Source organism: Neoarius graeffei, chromosome 2, assembly GCF_027579695.1.
Source record: "Neoarius graeffei isolate fNeoGra1 chromosome 2, fNeoGra1.pri, whole genome shotgun sequence".
In the NCBI taxonomy this organism is placed as follows: Eukaryota; Metazoa; Chordata; class Actinopteri; order Siluriformes; family Ariidae; genus Neoarius; species Neoarius graeffei.
Genome location: NC_083570.1, coordinates 109,746,349 through 109,767,990, shown reverse-complemented (window position 1 = coordinate 109,767,990; position 21,642 = coordinate 109,746,349).

Sequence of the window (21,642 nt, the reverse complement as noted above, 5' to 3'; positions counted from 1 at the left end):
CACTGGATACATTTTCCAACATGTTTGTTTAAGAAATGAGAAGCTACTCACTGCATCAGTTAGGGTTAAAAGAATTATTGCAGCTGAAACACATTAATCACTGCAGTAATTATACAGTCAAAGGCTCGTAGGTACAATATTTGCTTATTTAACTCCAAATGGTGGCTTTTTTGGCCAGGCAGTGTATATACAGCATGTTTTTCAAGTCAATTAGCAATTACCATTTCTCAAGAGATGGTAGCCTTTTATCTGTATTTATCCTGTTCTCCTCCTTGTATCTTAATTGTCCACTCTGATCATTTTCATAGACACATTTTCTTCATAAAGATGAAATATGGATTAATCTGTGTGTATTGTGCATTAAAATAAATATATATGCATTTACTCATATTTCTTATTTGTATTATTAGCTCATCCAGCCAACAGGTGATGAGCTTATGCCATCATGTGTCATCCATCATCCGTCGCCCATCTGGCGTCGTCCACATTTCATGAAAATTGCTTCTTCTCTCTCATTTCTTCACTGTTTTTTATTTTTTTGGCAGGAGGGTAGGTCTACCTGGGGTGCATATAACTTCTGCCCAAATTTGCGTAATTGCAATTAATAATGAAGATATGGAGTAATTAAGCCCTAATGAGCAGTGCCCACACAAATCACTACTTCTTCCTCAATTCTTCACCGATTTTGATTCTTCCCAGCATGAAGGTAGGGGTACCTAGGGTGCATATAACTTCTACCCAGATTTGCTTAATTACAATTAATAATGAAGTTTGATTTGATGATAGTTTATTTCGAACATGTAAACAAAAAATGAATAAACAGAAAACAAGAAAAGCAAAACAGCATTTGCAACAAGAACATGTAAAAAGCTACTAAATTAGAAAATAAACCATAAATAATATAGGTAATAATAATATATCAAAATCAAAACAAAAGAAAACAAAACAAAAATACAAACAAGGACGCACTAAGCAGTTTTCAGTTTACATGTCAAAAAGGAGTGGGCTGAAGTAAAAACTTATTTAATCCCACCTCTTTGTAAGTCAATATAAATTGATTGTCTAGCTTCCTTTTATATACATATATATATATATATATATATATATATATATATATATATATAAATAATTACACATACAAATAGGCAAATAGGTCAGTATTCCTAGAGTGTATATAGCTTGTATACAGTGTATATAGCTTGCAACATTTATTGCGCAAGATGGCCCACTTCAGACCATTCCTTCTGGACTAGATGGAACCGGAGTGAGCTACACCATCATTGACAGTCTCATTTATTTAAGTTACTTGAAAACTGGTATTATGTGCAGCTATACTTTATGCACTTTGGCTGGATTTTTGTCGGGTCAAAGGTCAAATATCTTGGTGGAACCCAGTTGCAGTGACGACCCTTATTTGTAGGACTGTCTGTGATGGGGAAACCCATTTTTAAAATCTTGTCTAGTGCCCAATAGATCCATGGACCAGATAACAAACACAAGCCAGGTAACTTTTTTTTTTCATTCATTCATTCATTCATTCATTCATTCATTTTGAATAACTACAGTGTGGCAAAAAAGTATTTAGTCAGCCACCAATTGTGCAAGTTCTCCCACTTAAAAAGATGAGAGAGGCCTGTAATTTTCATCATAGGTATACCTCAACTATGAGAGACAAAATGAGAAAAAAAATCCAGAAAATCACATTGTCTGATTTTTAAAGAATATATTTGCAAATTATGGTGGAAAATAAGTATTTGTTCAATAACAAAAGTTCATCTCAATACTTTGTTATATACCCTTTGTTGGCAATGACAGAGGTCAAACGTTTTCTGTAAGTCTTCACAAGGTTTTCACACACTGTTGCTGGTATTTTGGCCCATTCCTCCATGCAGATCTCCTCTAGAGCAGTGATGTTTTGGGGCTGTCGCTGGGCAACACGGACTTTCAACTCCCTCCAAAGATTTTCTATGGGGTTGAGATCTGGAGACTGGCTAGGCCACTCCAGGACCTTGAAATGCTTCTTACGAAGCCACTCCTTCGTTGCCCAGGCAGTGTGTTTGGGATCATTTTCATGCTGAAAGACCCAGCCATGTTTCATCTTCAATGCCCTTGCTGATGGAAGGAGGTTTTCACTCAAAATCTCACGATACATGGCCCCATTCATTCTTTCCTTTACACGGATCAGTCGTCCTGGTCCCTTTGCAGAAAAACAGCCCCAAAGCATGATGTTTCCACCCCCATGCTTCACAGTAGGTATGATGTTCTTTGGATGCAACTCAGCATTCTTTCTCCTCCAAACACGACAAGTTGAGTTTTTACCAAAAAGTTCTATTTTGGTTTCATCTGACCATATGACATTCTCCAAATCCTCTTCTGGATCATCCAAATGCTCTCTAGCAAACTTCAGACGGGCCTGGACATGTACTGGCTTATGCAGGGGGACACATCCGGCACTGCAGGATTTGAGTCCCTGGTGGCGTAGTGTGTTACTGATGGTAGCCTTTGTTACTTTGGTCCCAGCTCTCTGCAGGTCATTCACTAGGTCCCCCCGTGTGATTCTGGGATTTTTGCTCACCGTTCTTGTGATCGTTTTGACCCCATGGGGTGAGATCTTGCATGGAGCCCCAGATCAAGGGAGATTATCAGTGGTCTTGTATGTCTTCCATTTTCTAATAATTGCTCCCACAGTTGATTTCTTCACACCAAGCTGCTTACCTATTGCAGATTCAGTCTTCCCAGCCTGGTGCAGGTCTACAATTTTGTTTCTGGTGTCCTTTGACAGCTCTTTGGTCTTGGCCATAGTGGAGTTTGGAGTGTGACTGTTTGAGGTTGTGGACAGGTGTCTTTTATACTGATAATGAGGTCAAACAGGTGCCATTAATACAGGTAACGAGTGGAGGACAGAGGAGCCTCTTAAAGAAGAAGTTATAGGTCTGTGAAAGCCAGAAAGCTTGCTTGTTTGTAGGTGACCAAATACTTATTTTACCGAGGAATTTACCAATTAATTCATTAAAAATCCTACAATGTGATTTCCTGGATTCTTTCCCCCCATTCTGTCTCTCATAGTTGAAGTGTACCTATGATGAAAATTACAGGCCTCTCTCGTCTTTTTAAGTGGGAGAACTTGCACAATTTGTGGCTGACTAAATACTTTTTTGCCCCACTGTACTTTATCCTGGTTAGGGTTGTTGTACATTCAGTGCCTTTCCTGGTAAAACTGGGTACCAAGTGGGGAATTATGCAAGGATAGGGCACTAGTCGATTGCAGCAACAGCATTTGCCAAGGCTAAAATGCTACATTGGTTGATACTAGCACAATGCTGTGATTTTTAGGCTTCTGTCCTCTTACTACATATACACAGGAAGTCACTGATGGGAGTGCTGCCATCACTCTGCTTTTAGCTCTTCCATTTAAATGCTTGGTTTTCTTTTTTTCCCTTTACCTTCTTTCACCTATAACTACCAATTAAGACCAATTATTCTGCCATTATGGCAAGACATCCCTTTCAATTCTGCTTTATTTCCTGGTTGTTGTTGATATTTTTTGGCCACCATACAAAACATCATAATTTATTGTTTGCCATTTGCACTGGCAATTAATGGCAACTTTTTTTTCTTTTTTTTTTTTCTTGAAATCAAACTGCTCCATTTGTCAAGATCAAAGCCAGAGGATGAATAGGGCTAATTATGGAGAAGATTATGACAGGGGCACAAGTGAGTTTGGGGTCTAGGCCACTAGGTGGGGCATAGCAACCATGAGTACCAGGTTAACCTCCTTAAGTTTACAAAAGAACCACAGCTATAAGAATAACCAACAATATTTGGCACACAGTGTACCCATGTCAAATGCACACCACTAAAACAGAGTAAACCAAAATCTGATTTATCTTGCAATATTTTAACCAATCCTCAATGCTCAGCCCTCTCCCTTCCCCATTGTTCCTAATCCCAAAAAGGAGAAAAGGTGAGCAAGTTACTCATCCTGATTCACCATGTTTCTCTCTGTTTTCACCTAATAGTATTTTACTCCTCCAATAATCCAGGGGACTTGTTCAGGGGACCAGACTCATGACAGTCTTTAAAATTGCCTACTTGGGACCCATACTGAAAAAAAAAAAAAAATCCAAATTGGACCAAAATTTTGAGCAGCTATTAACCAATTTCTCTGTTCTTTCCTTAACAAAACGTTTGACCATGTGTCTTACTCAGAAACAGCCCTGTGATCTCAACCAGTACACCAGTGGGGCCTTACTGCTGCTCCTGAGAAGGTTCATGATGCAAAATTATTCAAACTGTCATCAGCTCTGATCCTCCTGGACTTTTTTGTATTGTTCAAAAGACCTAGCCCAGTATTCTCCTGTCCAGTCACACTATATTTGAAATCACTGGTCAAGCACGGTCTCGGAGAGATGCTTGCATCAGGGACATGGGGTGGGTACAGTTCTGTGAAATAACATATGGAACATATATAGAGGATGTTACATGAACTTTATCTTCGAGTGGTGAACATATTCATGAGTGAGTGAAGCAAAGGAGTGAAAATATTTTCAACATGAGAAGATAAACTTCATATCTTCGTGCCACTGTGTAATGTTCCTTATATTATATGGACACATCTACAAAAAAGCAATACGCAAGTTAATCAAAAGAATTTTAATTTTGAATGGGTTTGCCATTTTGACAATGCATGTTTAGTCAGTAGCAAAACAATAGGTGTGATATCATCAGAATGAAATATCAGGAATCATGATACATACATGACACTTTTTTGATGGAATAAAAACATTTGCTCTATTCCCTTCTATTGGGTTCCATTTATTTGGTTTGATAGCATGCAATATTGTTAGCATGTTGCTTATCCTATGTTTTTATGTCACTCTACCCAATGGAGAATGAGCACTGAATATGATTTACGATATTGCATGGTTGTCAAAGCAACATGACATCACACTTCGGAGATGGAAAACTTCCGTGCTAGCGAGAGACTGTGACAATTTGTAAACAAACATGGCAACCAGGTTTGCTTTGTTAAAGACAGAAGATTTTGAGAGAATTTTGAAAGAGAAAGATGCGTTGAACACTTGAAAGGAATGTCTAAGTATAATAATAATAATAATAATAATAATAATATTGGCTGAATTTTTTTGTGGTATATCAGATATCCATACAGCTACTCATCTTTAAGTCATTCAGTATCATGCAAGCTGAAAAGAATATATCTGATATCGCGTGAAAAAATGTCAGCTAATATTATTTAAATATGTCATTCAGATCTGTGATGTATTTCATATGAAAAATGTGTTTTTCAACACAACAAGATAAACTTCATATCTTCAAGCCAATGCGTGATTTTGTTTTTATTATATCGACACATTCACAAACAAAAAGTCTCCAAATTTATCAAAACAATTCATCAATTTCCTCATGAGTGACATGGAGATTTCCCAGATAGCAATTCGATCTGAGCTGGATCAGCACCGGATGTACCCCAAAGTCCGGTCTGAATACAGCAAATGGAGCCGTCCCACATAACTTTTGCTCTCTGCCCCGTATCCGGCACAGATACAATTTTTGGATCTGGAACGGATGTGGGCTAGGTCCGGCATGGATCACTAAAAACCTATCTCTGCGCTGCCCAAATCAGGTACGGATGTGAGTTGGATCAGTGCCGGATCAGGGCCGGATGTAGTCCAGATATGTACAACAACCATCTGAGGTGAACCCCCAAGTTTGTTTCATTAGCATTAATAAGACAAATGTTAAGAAAAATCTTCAATCACAAAGTGATTTTATTGACATGCGAACATGTGACTTTGTAGATCAGCTATTTTCACATTGGTAATTGGTATCAGCTCCCAAATTTCTAGCACAGTGCAATAATGAACAGTGCAAAAAAAAGTTAAACAATGTCAACAATGTTCAAAGTGCTGAACTTCATCGTATACATCACTATAAATGTAAAACATGGATTAAGTGCTGAACTGCATTATAAACACCATACAAGTAAAACATGGATATAAAACAGATGGCTTTCACACCAAAATGTACTCAAGTTCACGGTCCAGGCTTGTAAAGTGAACCTTATGCATGCTGTCGCTGAGGAGAGGTTGCTTTCACACCAAAATGTCCTGAAGTTCACACAGGCTCAGCATGTCAAATGGACCATGGCTTTAGAAATTGGGTTAAAAAAAAGGAAAGAAAGAAAATGGCAGTGTATCGTATTGGTACAAAGTCTTCACACATGTGATTTAATCAGCGATCACACCACTACAAATGAACCAAACCAACAGAGGAAACTGACCAAACTTCACTGTGCCCTCAGAGAGCACCCCTCTCTACAATCACACTTCATCATTGGCCTTGTGCTCAGCCCCTTGTACCTGAAGATTAAAAACATTTATCAGTTCTCAAAATGGCATGATTCAAACACAAGTATATCCAGCAATCCTTTTGTTTTAATATAAAAACACATTTACAAAATAAGCCATGTGGAAAATAATCCCAGCCATGCCAAAACAGCCTCACACACAGTCATATCATAAAACAACTTAATGTCGAAAAGGCACTTACCGAAAAAGTCTGCCAAGTGCTGCATACAGCGGGTGGACTGGACTGAAGTGGTGTCTGTTGAAACTGTTGAAGAAATTGTCGGTGTCTGTTGAAACTGTTGAAGAGCGTGCCTGTGCAGTCCCACCCTGCGGGTGTATAAACCTATCACTGTGTGTGTCATTCTGCTCACATCTGACACTGACCCGGGGAAATGGTTGGCTGGTCGGACAGAGCCAATGTGGACCTTAGAACATCAGCCATGGACTGTAGTGCTATCTGGGTTAGGTCATGGTTTTGGTTCTCCATGTCCCGAATGAAAAATATGAGTTGTGTATTTCCCAGTGAAACACTCATTCCCATATAATATATAGGATTATTAGTCACCTGGAATGCTTTGCAATGAACTGGTGTGCCTTGTGAAAAGCTAATTAGTTTCAAGGACTAGTTTCTTGCCTTATTAATTTGTTTGAGATCAAACAGGAAATAGTAAATAATAAAAATACTGTAAATGGCCCTATTTCACAACTGTAGTAACCCATATTATGTCAAGAACCACTTAACTAAGTAAAGAGAAACAACATCCATCATTACTTTAAGACATGAAGTGACTTGTAATTAATAAAAATAAAAAAAAACATCAAATTAGAAGGTTTTGACTAGTACTATACCTCACATTGCTTGTCTTTCCATTGTTCTGCTGATGATATCCAACTCATCTTATTTTTCCTTCCAGCAAATCTGCACGTTGCTTCCTGTATTTTGACAGATTTTTCAGACATCTATCATTTGTATTGCGTTTCCCCTAAAGCTGAATCCCAGCAGGACTGAGCTGTGTCATATCTTTGTTGTATGCTCATACCTTGATCTTGACCTCTGAATAAGAACTACCTGATCAATATTTATTCATATGCACAAAGTCCTGGCATAGAGTTGGATGATCAGCTATTATTCTTTGTGCATGTTGCAAGCTTCACTTGGTCATGCAGGTTTATGTTGGATAAAATCAAGAGGATTGAATCATCTTTTTTTCCAATATGAGACTCGGGCAGTTATTTAGTCCTTCATCATTTTGAGATATGACAACTGGAACTTGTTCCAATCTTTCTCCATGTGCTGTTAAGACTTTGCAACTGATCCAGAATTCTCAGCTTGTCTTCAATCTTCAATCTTCCTCAGCACCCCATGTCACTCCATAGGTGAGTCCTGACATCCTATAGAAAACTGTATTGCTTTTAAACCCCAATCCATTACATTACAGGCATTTAGTAGACAATCTTATCCAGAGCAATGTACAACATACCCAGAGGAGCCTTGGGAGCAGTTGGGGGTTAGGTGCCTTGTTGAAGAGCACTGCAGCCATCCCAACTGGTCCTGAGATCAAACCAGCTACCTTTTGGTCCCAAAACTGCTTCTCTAACCATCCGGCCATGGCTTCCCCAATCCTTGACTATAAAACCAAAAAAGTTCCACCCACCACAACTGATGACAGTGATCATATCCTACAGTACAACTTACATCGAGCCCTTTGAGACACATGAAAAAAAAACCATTAAGACGAGTGCCCAGGTGCTGAAATGAACTCCCCTTGACTGACTCTTATGAGTGTTTATATGAATACTGAGAAATTTGTGTCCCAGAGCCATCTCTAGGCCTGTGTAATGTGGAGAGATCTAAGACCTGTACATACACCAAGAACTCCCTGGGGCCTACTGTGAAAAAAATTCAGCAGACCTCTCTGACATTTCTTAGTTGTTGGGGAAAAAAAATTGAAATAAGTGTGAAAATGGCCAGCTTGGCTTGTCCCACCTACAACCTTGGTTTGAACTAACAGTGTTATTTCTTCACTGAAAGCCAGCAGACAGGATTACCCTCTGTACATGTCATGGATATGAGTGTGTTTAAAGAAAACACAACTAAACTTGATGCAGCTTTTAATAATTTCGACTGCAGCTCAGCCAATGTAGGTGTCACACGAACTTGCGGTCAACTATGTGACAGTGCTGAATTCAGCCCCAGCATTGCAATGGTTACTCAGATACAAGGTTTGCCTGCCTCATGTTATCTGGCAGGGCAACTGAACAACATCTCATACACACGACTGTGTGTACTGCTTGTCATGGTCCTACCTGTGGTTTTCCTCTCATCAGGTAACATTCCACTCCACTCCACTCAGTATCACCAGCCACGCCCGCATGCTCCTTCTCTATCAGGCTCACCTGCTGCCAATTTACCATCATTGACTTTCAGTGGCTGTCATTGGCTGTTGCCTATCACCTGCTGCCTTCTCTGTGTATTTAAACTGCAATCCTCCCAAGCTTCAGTGTCAGATCGTCTTCAAAGTATGGTTCCCCTGCTTGATGGCAAGCCCAGTCTGACTCCCTGTTGCCGACCCTGAAAGAACCGACTCTGTCAAGTTTTCAGCCCTGGTAACCTGACCCCGTATTTCTGTCTCCATTCTCGCTACCTGACCTGTGACTCTGCGTTTCAGCCTGTTCCCAAACTCCTGTCTGTCGTGCTGTCTGGTCTACCTGCTGAGAGACGGCTCGCTGGGAACCCTCAGACGCCACCTCCACGCTCCCACCAGCCATCTCCGCCTCTCAGTCCCCCTGCCACTGAGCTTCATGCACACATCCTCCCAACTCCCTTTCCCCTGCTATCAATAAACTCAAAATTCAACTTGCGCTCTTGGGTCCTCGTCTGTCTGTCCTGACACTGCTGTTGTTTTTTTTTTTTTTTTTTTGGGTGGAGTTTAGTGTGTAAAAATTGAAGTGTACCTTTTTTACGTGTCAACTATGAGATGGTGATTACATCTGCATGATTAACTGTGGTAAGCAGACCGTATGATGAAACAAAGTGGCAGTCCACTCCCTTCACGCACATGACCCTGGGCGATAATAGGTTGATACCAATGGACATAGCAAGCCGAAAAGCCCAGAATTTGTCAACTATGTGACATCTAATTTAGACCTCTGGGGCTGAGAGCTCTGCCGGTGAAGTGCGGCAGGTTTAGAATGAGTAGGTCATGTATTTAGATAAATACCTTCATGAGTTTTTATTATACAAGCATGATAAACATATTGACAGAAACTTTATATTTTACACTTTCCTATGTGGCCACTGCCAAATAATATTATAGTTTTTAAATGATCTAAATTAGATGAAATATAAAACTTGTTACCTTACTCAGTCACACCGGAGTCAGAGCACCGAGTGCCTACTTACACATTCATAAAAGACTATTCACATGGTAACGGCATGATAATCACTTTCACGCTTTCGTTTTCTATTGGTTTCTCTTTTGCGGTGTGTTAGGGTTCACCCAGTCGGAAACAGTCAGTTTACTTCTCGGGACCCTGCCCTCGTGCCACCCAGACGTCTGGGGGGTTAGTCGCAAAAAAGACAGGAACCCCATGTAGTTCACATCTTTATTCGCAAGTTCCCCCAATTGGACAAGAATACAGAGGGTTATTATATACGAGTGTTATCTGTGTGTAAATGACATCACTGTTTGATATCTATGTGTGTGTGTGCATGAATGTGTGTATGTGTGTGTCTATGGGGGGGTGAGTGAGTGACATCATTTTGATATCTGTGTCTATTTGTGTGTGTGTGTGTCATCTTAATTACATCACTGTTCTGATGGAATGTTCAGATGTATGTGTGTGTGTTTGACTTGCGTGCAAGTGAGCAGCTTGATCTTGGGGCAGGTCAAATAATCTCCATCAGTGTGTGTGTAAATCATAACATAATGACATATTTCTGATGATATGACATGATAGCAAGGTACAGACAGATTTTAAAGGTCATTGCTTACGTACACCCCTTCACGTCAGATATAACATAGGGCAATATGTACTTAAGATGGTGATAGAATTTTTCAACAAAGATATGTTATAAGAAAGTAAACAAAAAATAAGAACAAACCTAAACAAAGACAGTCATACGAAACATAAACAAAGAAGTGCTACATCAGGAAGGTCAAACAGGATTCAGGATTAAACTCATAAAGTCTTAACATTAGAATCATAAAGTCTTAACAATCCTAAATTATATTCTGTAATTATAAAACTAACTTAAAACTATAAAACTAACTTAAATCATTGAATGCATCTTAGATCTAACAATTAAATCTAACATACACGTTGGATATGCAGCTGTGGGTGTGTGTGACATCATTGCAGACCTTGGCGCCGTTCAGACACATCTCTGATCAATAATACACATTTCATATCAGAATAAGCAAAATGTTCTTAAACAATGTCTAGCCGAGACATAAGGTCATTTTAACTGAACAGAAATTAATCCTTAATTTTGTCACAAATAAATTACTGCCTTCTTGGTCAAGAATTACAATTATTTATAAACCTACATAATAATAAAACCTAACACGGTGGGAATGCCCACCGTAAACAGGATAAAATCTGTCAGCCATAGTTTAGGCTCCCTGTTTGGAGGTAAAACTTGTTGCAAGATGGTACACTGATTTGCAAGATGGCACTTTGAATGATTCAGGACAGTGATTCAATTTCAGGACAGCAATTCAATTCATGATTCAGTTCACGATTCAAGACAGTGATTCAATTTCAGTGGTTCATCGGATCTTGAGGACTGCAACACTGTTGATGAGTGGTGTCATTTCGATCTTCAACTCGATCCAGATGAAAATCAACTTGAGTAAAGCCTAGGTCACAACCGGACGTACGATTTTTTGGCCGTGTGATTTTTGGCGTTTCCCAAATCGCTGCGTTTTTTTTTTTGTTCATGGAGAAAGACGCACGTTGGCCGTAAGTTTGTCTTGCAACCTGAAAAAAACGTAAGCGCCCGTAGAGTTTGTTTGACATGACAAAGAACCTCTGCGGCCGGTCTACGGCCAGTCTATGGTTCAAAAATCAGCACGTCACACGCGCGCCCTCCGTGCATTTCACGCGCGCCCTCCGTGCGTTTCTTGCGTTTTTTGCACGTAGACTGGCCGTAGGAGCACATACAGCCAGTTGTGACTGAGGCTTAAGTGTAAATATTTCTTCTATTTCTGATGAGCAGATTGGTTGATATGTGTGTGCTGTAGTGCATACGCAGGAAAAATGACTGAGCAGTTTTTCCAGAGTTAAAAGTATTTTCCTCAAAAATCACTAATTTTGCTCCATTTTGAGTTTAGAGAGTAAAATTTGGAGTTGGAGTGGGAGCAAAATTACAGAGTAATTGTGTAACAGAGTAAAAGAGTTGGTTTGGGCTCTGACGAGTTAAATTCAAAACACACTGAATAGAGTAAAACTTAAAAAAACAAAAACAACAAAATGATAAATGGAGCCGTTATTAAAATCAGTTTGAGAATTGTGTTGGACTGTGTGGAAAAAAAAAACATTACCTTCCCCATTATGATAAACTATTTTGATCACTTGACCTGATGGGATTATGAGTTGGTAGTGGGAGAGGTTTTCACTCTTCTCATTGAATGGAATGGATTTTTTTTACCCTTCTCATTGAATACCCCTCCCACTGCCAACCCTTTATCTCAAAACAATACGACATACATTTTTTGATGGCCAGTTAATTGTCCAAATCAATGGAGCAGATTTAAGTTTTTGTATTTGATACATTCCTAAGACTGAACAGAATCACCTCAAGTGACCAAAATGGTTCATTACAATGGGTAAGGTCATGTTTTTTCACACATTCCAACAGACTTCTAAAACTGATTTTTACAACATCTTCATTTATCTGTTTTTTTTTTTTTTGTACAATTATGACAAACATACTACATGGAAATTATTGTAGCCAAACTTGTGTTGAATACAAATAAGTCATATGACTTTGAAAATACTGATTAGATTAGATTAGATTAGATTAGATTAGATTAGATTAGATTAGATTAGATTAGATTAGATAAAACTTTATTGATCCCTTTGGGAGGGTTCCCTCAGGGAAATTAAGATTTCAGCAGCATCATTACAGATAAACAGAGAAAAGAAATAGAGGAAACCTTCTAGATAAATTAAAATAAATTAAGTATTTACATATACAAATATAAAACGAATAAGATATGGGGAAGAGGGGGAGGGGAGGAGGGGGGAAAGGTGGGGAGAAGGGGGGGGGCGGCGGCAGCAGGAGAGATATTGCACATTATATTGCATATTGTCCGGTATTGCTTATTGTTAGGCTAGGCTACTGCTCCTTCCCATCCTCTGTCCTCCTGTTACCCCTCCTCCCCCCCAGAGAGGAGTTGTACAGTGTGGCAGTGGGGGCGTGGTCAAGCGTCAGTCTGTGACTGGAGGGCGGAGTCAGGGAAGGTAAGTGGCAGAATTACTACACCTGATGTGAATTAACCTGTGTTTGTGTGTCTTCCCAGCAACCACGCCCTATATAAGGAGAGAGAGAGAGCAGAGGAAGTGAGCTCTCTCCCGCACCAGATGACTTGTGTGTGTGGGGGGGGGCTGGCTGGCTGGGAGAGTGAATGTTAGTACTGAAAAGTGCAAATAAAAAGAGTTTTTTGAACTCAGTTCTGGCCTGCCGTCCTTCTGTGCTCCACCCACCCGCTCTGACGTCTACATACAGCCTGATGGCATGAGGGACAAAAGTGTTTTTAAGTCTGTTCATCCTGCACTTGGGAAGGAGCATTCTGTCACTGAACAGGCTCCTCTGGTTGCTGATGACAGTGTGCAGAGGGTGCATTGTCCATGATGTTCAGTAGTTTGTCCATAGACCTCTTCTCTGCCACTGTCACCAGAGAGTCCAGCTTCATGCCAACCACAGAGCCAGCCTCCTAAGGAAGTATAGCCTGCTCTGTCCCTTCCTGTATAAGTGTTTGGTGTTGCAAGTCCAGTCCAGCTTGCTGTCCAGCCACAGCCCAAGGTACTTGTAGGAATCCACAGCCTCCACCTCAACTTCCTCGATCAGAACTGGTCGTGACCTTGGTCTGGACCTCCCAAAGTCAATGACCAGCTCCTTGGTCTTCGAGGTGTTGAGCTGCAGATGGTTCCTGTTGCACCACACAGCAAAGTCCCTCACCAGGCTCCTATACTCCTCCTCTCTGTCATCACTGATACACCCAATGATGGCTGTGTCATCAGCAAACTTCTAAATGTGACACAGCTCCGAGTTGTCGCAGAAGTCTGTGGTATACAGGTGTACTGCTTAGATTTGTTGAAATTGACAACAAAATCAGAGCATGCCAAAATCATTAGAGTGCCAGAAAATACCCTCAGACCCCAGAGGGGTAAGATAGCTTTAGCATTGCCAATGCTGCTGGATACTGCAGTGCAGGTTACAAATCCACCAACAATGTCTACTGATCAAGCCAAATTTTAGACAACAAGCCATTTGATCAAAATACTTAAGGATTACAGCCACCAGGATTGTATTACAGGAATAGATAGTACCTGGTCTGTCTATCACATAGTTGACATCTCACAAAACAATCTATGTGATGAGTGTTCCATCCATCCATCCATCCATCCATCCATCCATCCATAACCACTTAACCTGTGCAGGGTTGCAGGCAAGCTGGAGCCTACCCCAGCTGACTATGGGCAAGAGGTGGGGTACACCCTGGACAAGTCACCAGGTCATCACAGGACTGATACATAGACACAAACAACCATTCACACTCACATTCACACCTACAGTGAATTTAGAGCCACCAATTAGCCTAACCTGCATGTCTTTGGACTGTGAGGGAAACCAGAGCACCCGGAGGAAACCCACACAGACACTGGGAGAACACAGAAATTCCACACAGAAAGGCCCTCGTTGGCCACTGGGCTCAGAACCTTCTTGCTGTGAGGTGGCAGTGCTAACCACTACACCATTGTGCCACCCACATGGCAAGCCAAAAAGCCCCAAATTTGTCAACTATGTGACATCAACTATGTGATGTCTATGTAATTGAAGGTAGATCTAGCATCGCCAATGCTGCTGGATACTGCAGTGCAGGCTATAATTCCACCAACAATGTCTACTGAAGAAGCCAATTTCTCGACAACAAGCCATTTGATCAAGTTACTTAAGGATTACCACCACCAGGATTGTATAACAGGAATAGATAGTACCTGGTCTGTCTGTCACATAGTTGACATCTCACAAAACGATGTACTGTATGTGATTAGTATTGTATACTGAAAAATATAAAAGCATTTGTGTGCAGCTCAGCTGTGTACCTTTCACTCTGGATGTACATGGTATTATCACTTGGCAGTATTTATACCAAAACCCAACATACTTCATTTTTGCCAAATTGCCCACACCAAATTTCTCAGTATTCACAGAAACACTCTTATGTATTTATCCATGTACCTAGCTTGGACCAAACTTGTCCCAATCTGGACAAGCATGAGTTTTCTTTTTCAAGTAGACAAGAAGTACTACTGAGAGTCTCACTGGATAAAAGCATCTGCCAAATGCTGTAAATGTGAATGTTATTTGTCAACACAAGACACATAAGTAGCTTTCTGTTCCTTTTTGAGAGCAGCCCATTTCCTATAATTCACATGACAGAATGGCTGACAGTTCCAGGAAAAGAGATTTATAATGATTAAAGCAGCTAGCTGATACAGCAGCAGAAGGAATTTAAAAGATAGAGAGGCAGGCAAATATCCCTGTCACTTTTCCTAAAGCCAGTGAATGGCATGCAGGATCTTTCCCCTTTTCCCTTCTACTATGTTGGTATCTACCAAAAAAAAGTTATTTTTGCTGTATCTACCAGAGCATAATTATTCATTTGCTCATGCAAATCAAATAATGTAGTGTTGCCAATTGGCTGCTTGAAAATTTCTGAACAAAAATGATAACAACCCTATTCAATATAAATTGCATATCTGATGCCGACACTTGGGTGATCCTGAGATCGAGATGCTGACATCTTCTGCTCCTCAGACCTGCCTGATCCATCCTGATGCCCTACGTCTGGCTGGAGTCTCATCCCATCGCTCCTGTGGAGGACGGCCCCATATGGACAGTTGAAAAGTCACACTTGGAAGATGCTCTGGACACTTATGGTGATGATACATGGGGCAACTTTTTGGGCAATGTTGCCGAGCAATGTTGCTGGGCAATTGTGTTTTGACTCTTTTCTATTGAGATTGAGCAACATTGTTTCTTTCTGAATGGTTTTGATAATCTCTGGCAACTTTTTTGAGATAAGCCAATCAGAACATGAGTATCGAGTCATGTGACCTCCGGTGAGGTTCGGATCAGAAATTTCAAACAAATATGGTGGCCGCTCAGTGGAGTGAAGAGATGGAAAGACTCCTCATCTGTTTTTACACTGGTAAGTTGTTATTTTAATATTCCATATGGAGGAATTTACCTCACCAAAGCTCTAAAAAACAACAGACAGCTTGATTAAATGGTCACAGCAAAAATTAAGACATCGATTTTTTTTAGCTAACTGTAAACTGCTGTTGCTAACTGTTGTTGCCCATTGTTAGTTGCCCTGAAAAGTTGCCCTGTGTCTCACCTAGTTGCCCGTTGCCAGCAACATTGCTCGGCAACATTGCCCAAAAAGTTGCCCCGTGTATCATCACCATTACAGTAATGCTTTTATGGCTGAGGATTACAGTTGACTTGCTAACTTTAGGACTGCAGTGGTCATGAACAGTTTTGCACTCGTTTCCATCAATGAAGAGTTTATAATTTCAACAAAACAGACATCATGTTAAAACTGTAAAAAATGTTATAATTACGTTGTCTGTTATCACCCAAATGAGGATAGGTTTCCTTTTGAGTCTGGTTCCTTTCGAGGTTTCTTCCTCATGTCATTTGAGGGAGTTTTTCCTTGCCACCATTGCCATAGGCTTGCTCATTGGAGATAGATTAGGGATAAAATTAGCTCATGTTTAAAGTCATTAAAATTCTATAAAGCTGCTTTGCGACAATGTCTATTGTTAAAAGCATTATAAAAATAAACTTGACTTGACACTTGCCCATCATTGAACTGATCAACAGCCATCAAGAAAGGAATGCCATCTTCCCACCCAGGAAGCAGGACCCATTATGATTTTGGAATCATGGTGGCAAGTGGCTATGGAATAATACAGCTCAAACTTTAATGTATAAATATAAAATATCATAAAGACAGAGGCAACTTTCCCCCCTAAAGGTTTCCTAAAAGCATATTGGTTTTGGAGAACTGCTCAGGGCTATTCTCCTTTGCTCAATAAGCAATAGCCAGACTCATGAAAACCCTAAGGAAAAGTGAAGCACATATTTAGTTATCTCAGCATGTGTGTCTTTTTCTTCTTCTCTCATTTCCTGAAGCAACATACCCAGACCCAAAACTCTTTCCTCCAGCACTGCATGTCTAATAATAGTTGAAGCTGCGATAAGGACAAGAGCTGTGCTGTAAGAAATACTGGTTAAATGTCTATTCTTAACAGTGAAGGATGACAACTTCAACCATTCTCCCAGAGCTCTAACTCATTAGTAAATTTGTGAGAATATGAAAAAGCAAATATTTAAACTGATTAGAAGGAAGGTTTAGAAGAATTCAGTGCATGATGAGAATTAATGGCGGTAAAATAAATTTATTCTCTAGATTTATTCTACTCAAAACATTCCAATTACAGATGAAACACAGAATAATTAAAAAGAAAATAAAGGATTTCTATTGCATATTGACTGCGAGCTGGCCTAGTGGTTAGTGTATCTGCCTCTCAAGTAGAAGATCATGAGTTTTACTTGTGGTCAGGTCATACCAAATACCATCATAAATATGGTACCTAATGCAGTCTGGCAAGGCACCGCAATACAGATGTGAATGGGGAGTGAAACTCTTGCAGTACCAGAGGACCCGCCCACCTACTGTAACCCTAGCTGTATAGGTGAGAGGCTGAGGGGAAATGGAGATCAATGCTGCCCAATGCACCTTAAGGGCCTGGTGAGTACTGGGATGCCTGAAAAGACCAGGGCATGGTCCAGGAAGGACTTTAGACTATTTTTTTTGTTTTTTAGATTGTGTACTAACCATAAAAAAGAAATATATCGAGTCAAGTTTATTTGTCTCATCTCATTATCTCTAGCCGCTTTATCCTGTTCTACAGGGTTGCAGGCAAGCTGGAGCCTATCCCAGCTGACTACGGATGAAAGGCGGGGTACACCCTGGACAAGTCGTCAGGTCATCACAGGGCTGACACACAGACAACCATTCACACTCACACCTACGGTCAATTTAGAGTCATCAGTTAACCTAACCTGCATGTCTTTGGACTGTGGAGGAAACTGGAGCACCCAGAGGAAACCCACGCGGACACGGGGAGAACATGCAAACTCCGCACAGAAAGGCTTTTGCCGGCCATGGGGTTCAAACCCGGACCTTCTTGCTGTGAGGCGACAGTGCTAACCACGACACCACCATGCCGTCCAAGTTTATTTGTATAGCACTTTTAATAATAAACATTGTCACAAAGCAGATTTACAGAATTTGAATGACTTAAATCATGAGATAATTTTACCCATAATCTATCCCCAATGAGCACGCCTGTGGTGACGGTGGCAAGGAAAAACCCCCTAAGACGACATGAGGAAGAAACATCGAGAGGAACCAGACTCAAAAGGGAACCCATCCTCATTTGGGCAACAACAGACAACATGAGTATAACATTAACAGTTTTAACATGAAGTCAGTTTTGTTGATGTTATAACTCTTCATTGATGGAAACTTGAGTGCAAATCTGTTCATGACGACTCCAGTCCTAAAGTTAGCAAGTCAACTGTAGTCCTCAGCCCTTCAATAATTGTGTGTATATATATATATATATATATATATATATATATATATATATATATATATATATATATATATATATATATATATAGTTATTGAAGGGCTGAGGACTACAGTATATAAGAAAGAAAGAAAGAAAGAAAGAAAGAAAAACTTTATTCATCACACACTTGTGAAATTCCGCTCTGCATTTAACCCATCTGAAGCAGTGAACCCACACATGTGAGCAATGTAATGTAACAATTTGTTGCGGCATTTGTTGCAGCATCGAAGCAAAATTATGCATCACCTTTAGTTCCTTGAATACGTATTCATGCTTTTTGGGAATTGTGTGTCATGAGCCTATACAAAACACCCCGTAATTGTACTGAACTGATTTTATAAGAGATATCGGAGGGGAAAAAATAGACAAAGTTCTGGAAAGTGTCTATCAGTGTTTGGTTATAAAAATCTAAAGACTTTGACCATCCCATGGAGCACCATTGCTTAAAAAAGAAATTGGAATGAACATGATACAACCACTATTCACCACAAGGCCATTCACCAAACTTCAGGGAATAGGATAAATCAAAGAAGCAAATAAGAGACCAAGGGTAACTCCACAGCTTACATAAGAGAAGCTGATCACAGGTCAACCATGATAAGACCAAAATCATACTTTCTGGCTTTGGTTCAAAATGCTACATTGGGTAGAAATTATAACCCCAATTCCAAAAAAGTTGGGACGCTGTGTAAACTGTTAATAAAAACAGAATGTGACAACTTGCAAATCTTGGAAACCCTATATTTACTTGAAAAAAAGAAAGACAAAAAAATCAAATGTAGAAACTGAGAAATTTTGTTGTTTTTTGAAAAATATGTGCTCAGATTGAATTTGATGTCAGCAACATGTTTCAGAAAAGTTTGGACAGGAGCATGTTTACCACTGTGTTGCATCACCCTTACGTTTAACAACACTCTGTAAACGTTTGGGAAATGAGGAGACCAATTGCTGTCGTTTTAAAAGGGAAATGTTGTCCCATTCTTGCCTGATATACAATTTCAGTTGCTCAACAGTTCGGGGTCTCCTTTGTTATATTTTGCACTTCATAATGCACCAAATGTTGTAAATGGGAGACAGGTCTGGACTGCAGGCAGGCCAGTTTAGCACCCGGACTCTTTTATGATGGAGCCATGCAGTTTTAATATGTGCAGAAAGCAGTTAGGCATTGTCTTGCTGAAAGAAGGAAGGCCTTCCCTGAAAATGATTTTGTCTGGATGGCATCATATTGCTCGGAAATATGGATATATCATTCAGCATTAATGATGCCTTCCCAGATGTACAAGCTACCCATGTCATGTGCACTAATGCACCCTCATACCATCACAGATGTTGGCTTTTGAACTGTGCATTGATAACAAGCTGGATGGTTCCTCTCCACTTTAGCCTGGAGGACGTGGTGTCCATGATTTCTCAAAAGAATTTCTACTTTTGATTAATCAGACCTCGGGACAATTTTCCACTTCACCTCAGTCCATCGTAAAAGGGCTCGGCCCCAGAAAAAGTGGCAGTGTTTCTGGATATTGTTTATATTTGGTTTTAACTTGCATTTGTGGCTGCAGTAATGAACTGTTTTCACAGATGATGGTTTTCTGAAGTGTTCCTGAGCCCATACAGTGATTTTCCACTACAGACATGTGTCTGCTTTTAATGCAGTGTTGTCTGAGGGCCTGAAGATCACAGGCATCCAATGTCAGTTTTCAACCTTGTCTCTTGCATACAGAGATTTCTCCAGATTCTCTGAATCTTTTAATGATATTATGTACCATAGATTATGTGATCCACAAATTCTTTGCAATTTTACATTGAGGAATGTTATTCTTAAATTGTTGCACTGTTTGCCCACACAGTCTTTCACAGAGTGGTGAACCCCTCCCCATCTTTACTTCTGAGAGACGCTGCCTCTCTGGGATGCTCTTTTTATACCGAATCATCTTACTAACCTGTTGCCAATTAACCAAATTATTTTTTTTAGCATTACATGACTTTTTCAGTCTTTTGTTACCCCATCCCAACTTTTCTGAAATGTGTTGCTGGCATTAAATTCAAAATGAATGTATATTTTTCAAAGAACAACAAAATTTCTCAGTTTCAACATTTGATATGTTGTCTTCATACTATTTTCAATGAAATGTAGGGTTTCCATGATTTGCAAATCTTCACATTCTGTTTTTATTTATGTTTAATACAGTGTCCCAACTTTTTTGGAATTGAGGTTGTAAACCCTGCTCATCCTCCTCCTCCTCATCATCATCATCCCCACTGTGAAGCATGGTGGTGGTAGCATGATGTGGAGATTCTTTGTATCAGCAGGGAATGATAAAAATCTTTAGGGTTGAGGGTAAGATGGATGGAGCCAAATACATGTCTCAGTACAATTATAGAAGAAAAGGATAAAGCACTTACTGAACATGGATGGATGGATGGATGGATGGATGGATGGATGGATGGATGGATAGGATCAATTCCAAAGTTTTAACATCAAATGATTAATAATGTAGGCCCTGCAATGATCTGGCGACTTGTCCAGGGTGTACCCCACCTCTCACCCATAGTCAGCTGGGATAGGCTCCAGCTTGCCCGCTACCCTGCACAGAATAAGCAGTTACAGATAATGGATGGATGGATGGATTGATAACGTACACATTATCATGCTGAAATATAGAGCTGATTGATTGGCTTCATGCTTTCTCCGGAGATAATAATGTTTGTACTTTCTCAGCATGAGACCGCAGATAATGAATCAATTTCCTTTATTCATATATTATTCAATATAATTACGGGAGACTAGACAAACTTACATCACCAGAGATTCTGAGATACTTTATTTATAAAGGAGAAAGTCCTAGACCTCATTTTCCCTAACTCTCTCTCTCTCTCTGCTACACTTAACAGTCTCTGTCTAATCCCTGTTTCCAGTGAGCAGCCTGGATCTTTGCCTTGAGCTTACTGAACAGCCCATTCTATTTCTGCACTATTTTCAGAAAGATTTGTTTCGCTTCTGCAAAATCTGAGGCTTTCAGATGCTCGGCAGTGAGAAGAGAATGGCACTCGACTGGCTGCTGTCTCAGCAATGCAGATATTCTGAGGCATCATTAAGGAGCACAATGAGATGGTAATTAACAAAAACATGCCCATCAACTTCACTTTCGGTGCATAAAACCTCTGTTAAATGATGGATCCAGTACAGTGGTCTACAGCAGAAATCCACAGGGTGTCTGGTATTCGACAGTAGGATAAAGCAAAATGACTCAATAGGGGGGAGGGATGCAGGGACTTTTCACTGCACTTGCAAAGCCTCCATGTTCTCTGTGTGAGAGAGGAAAAAAAGGATCCC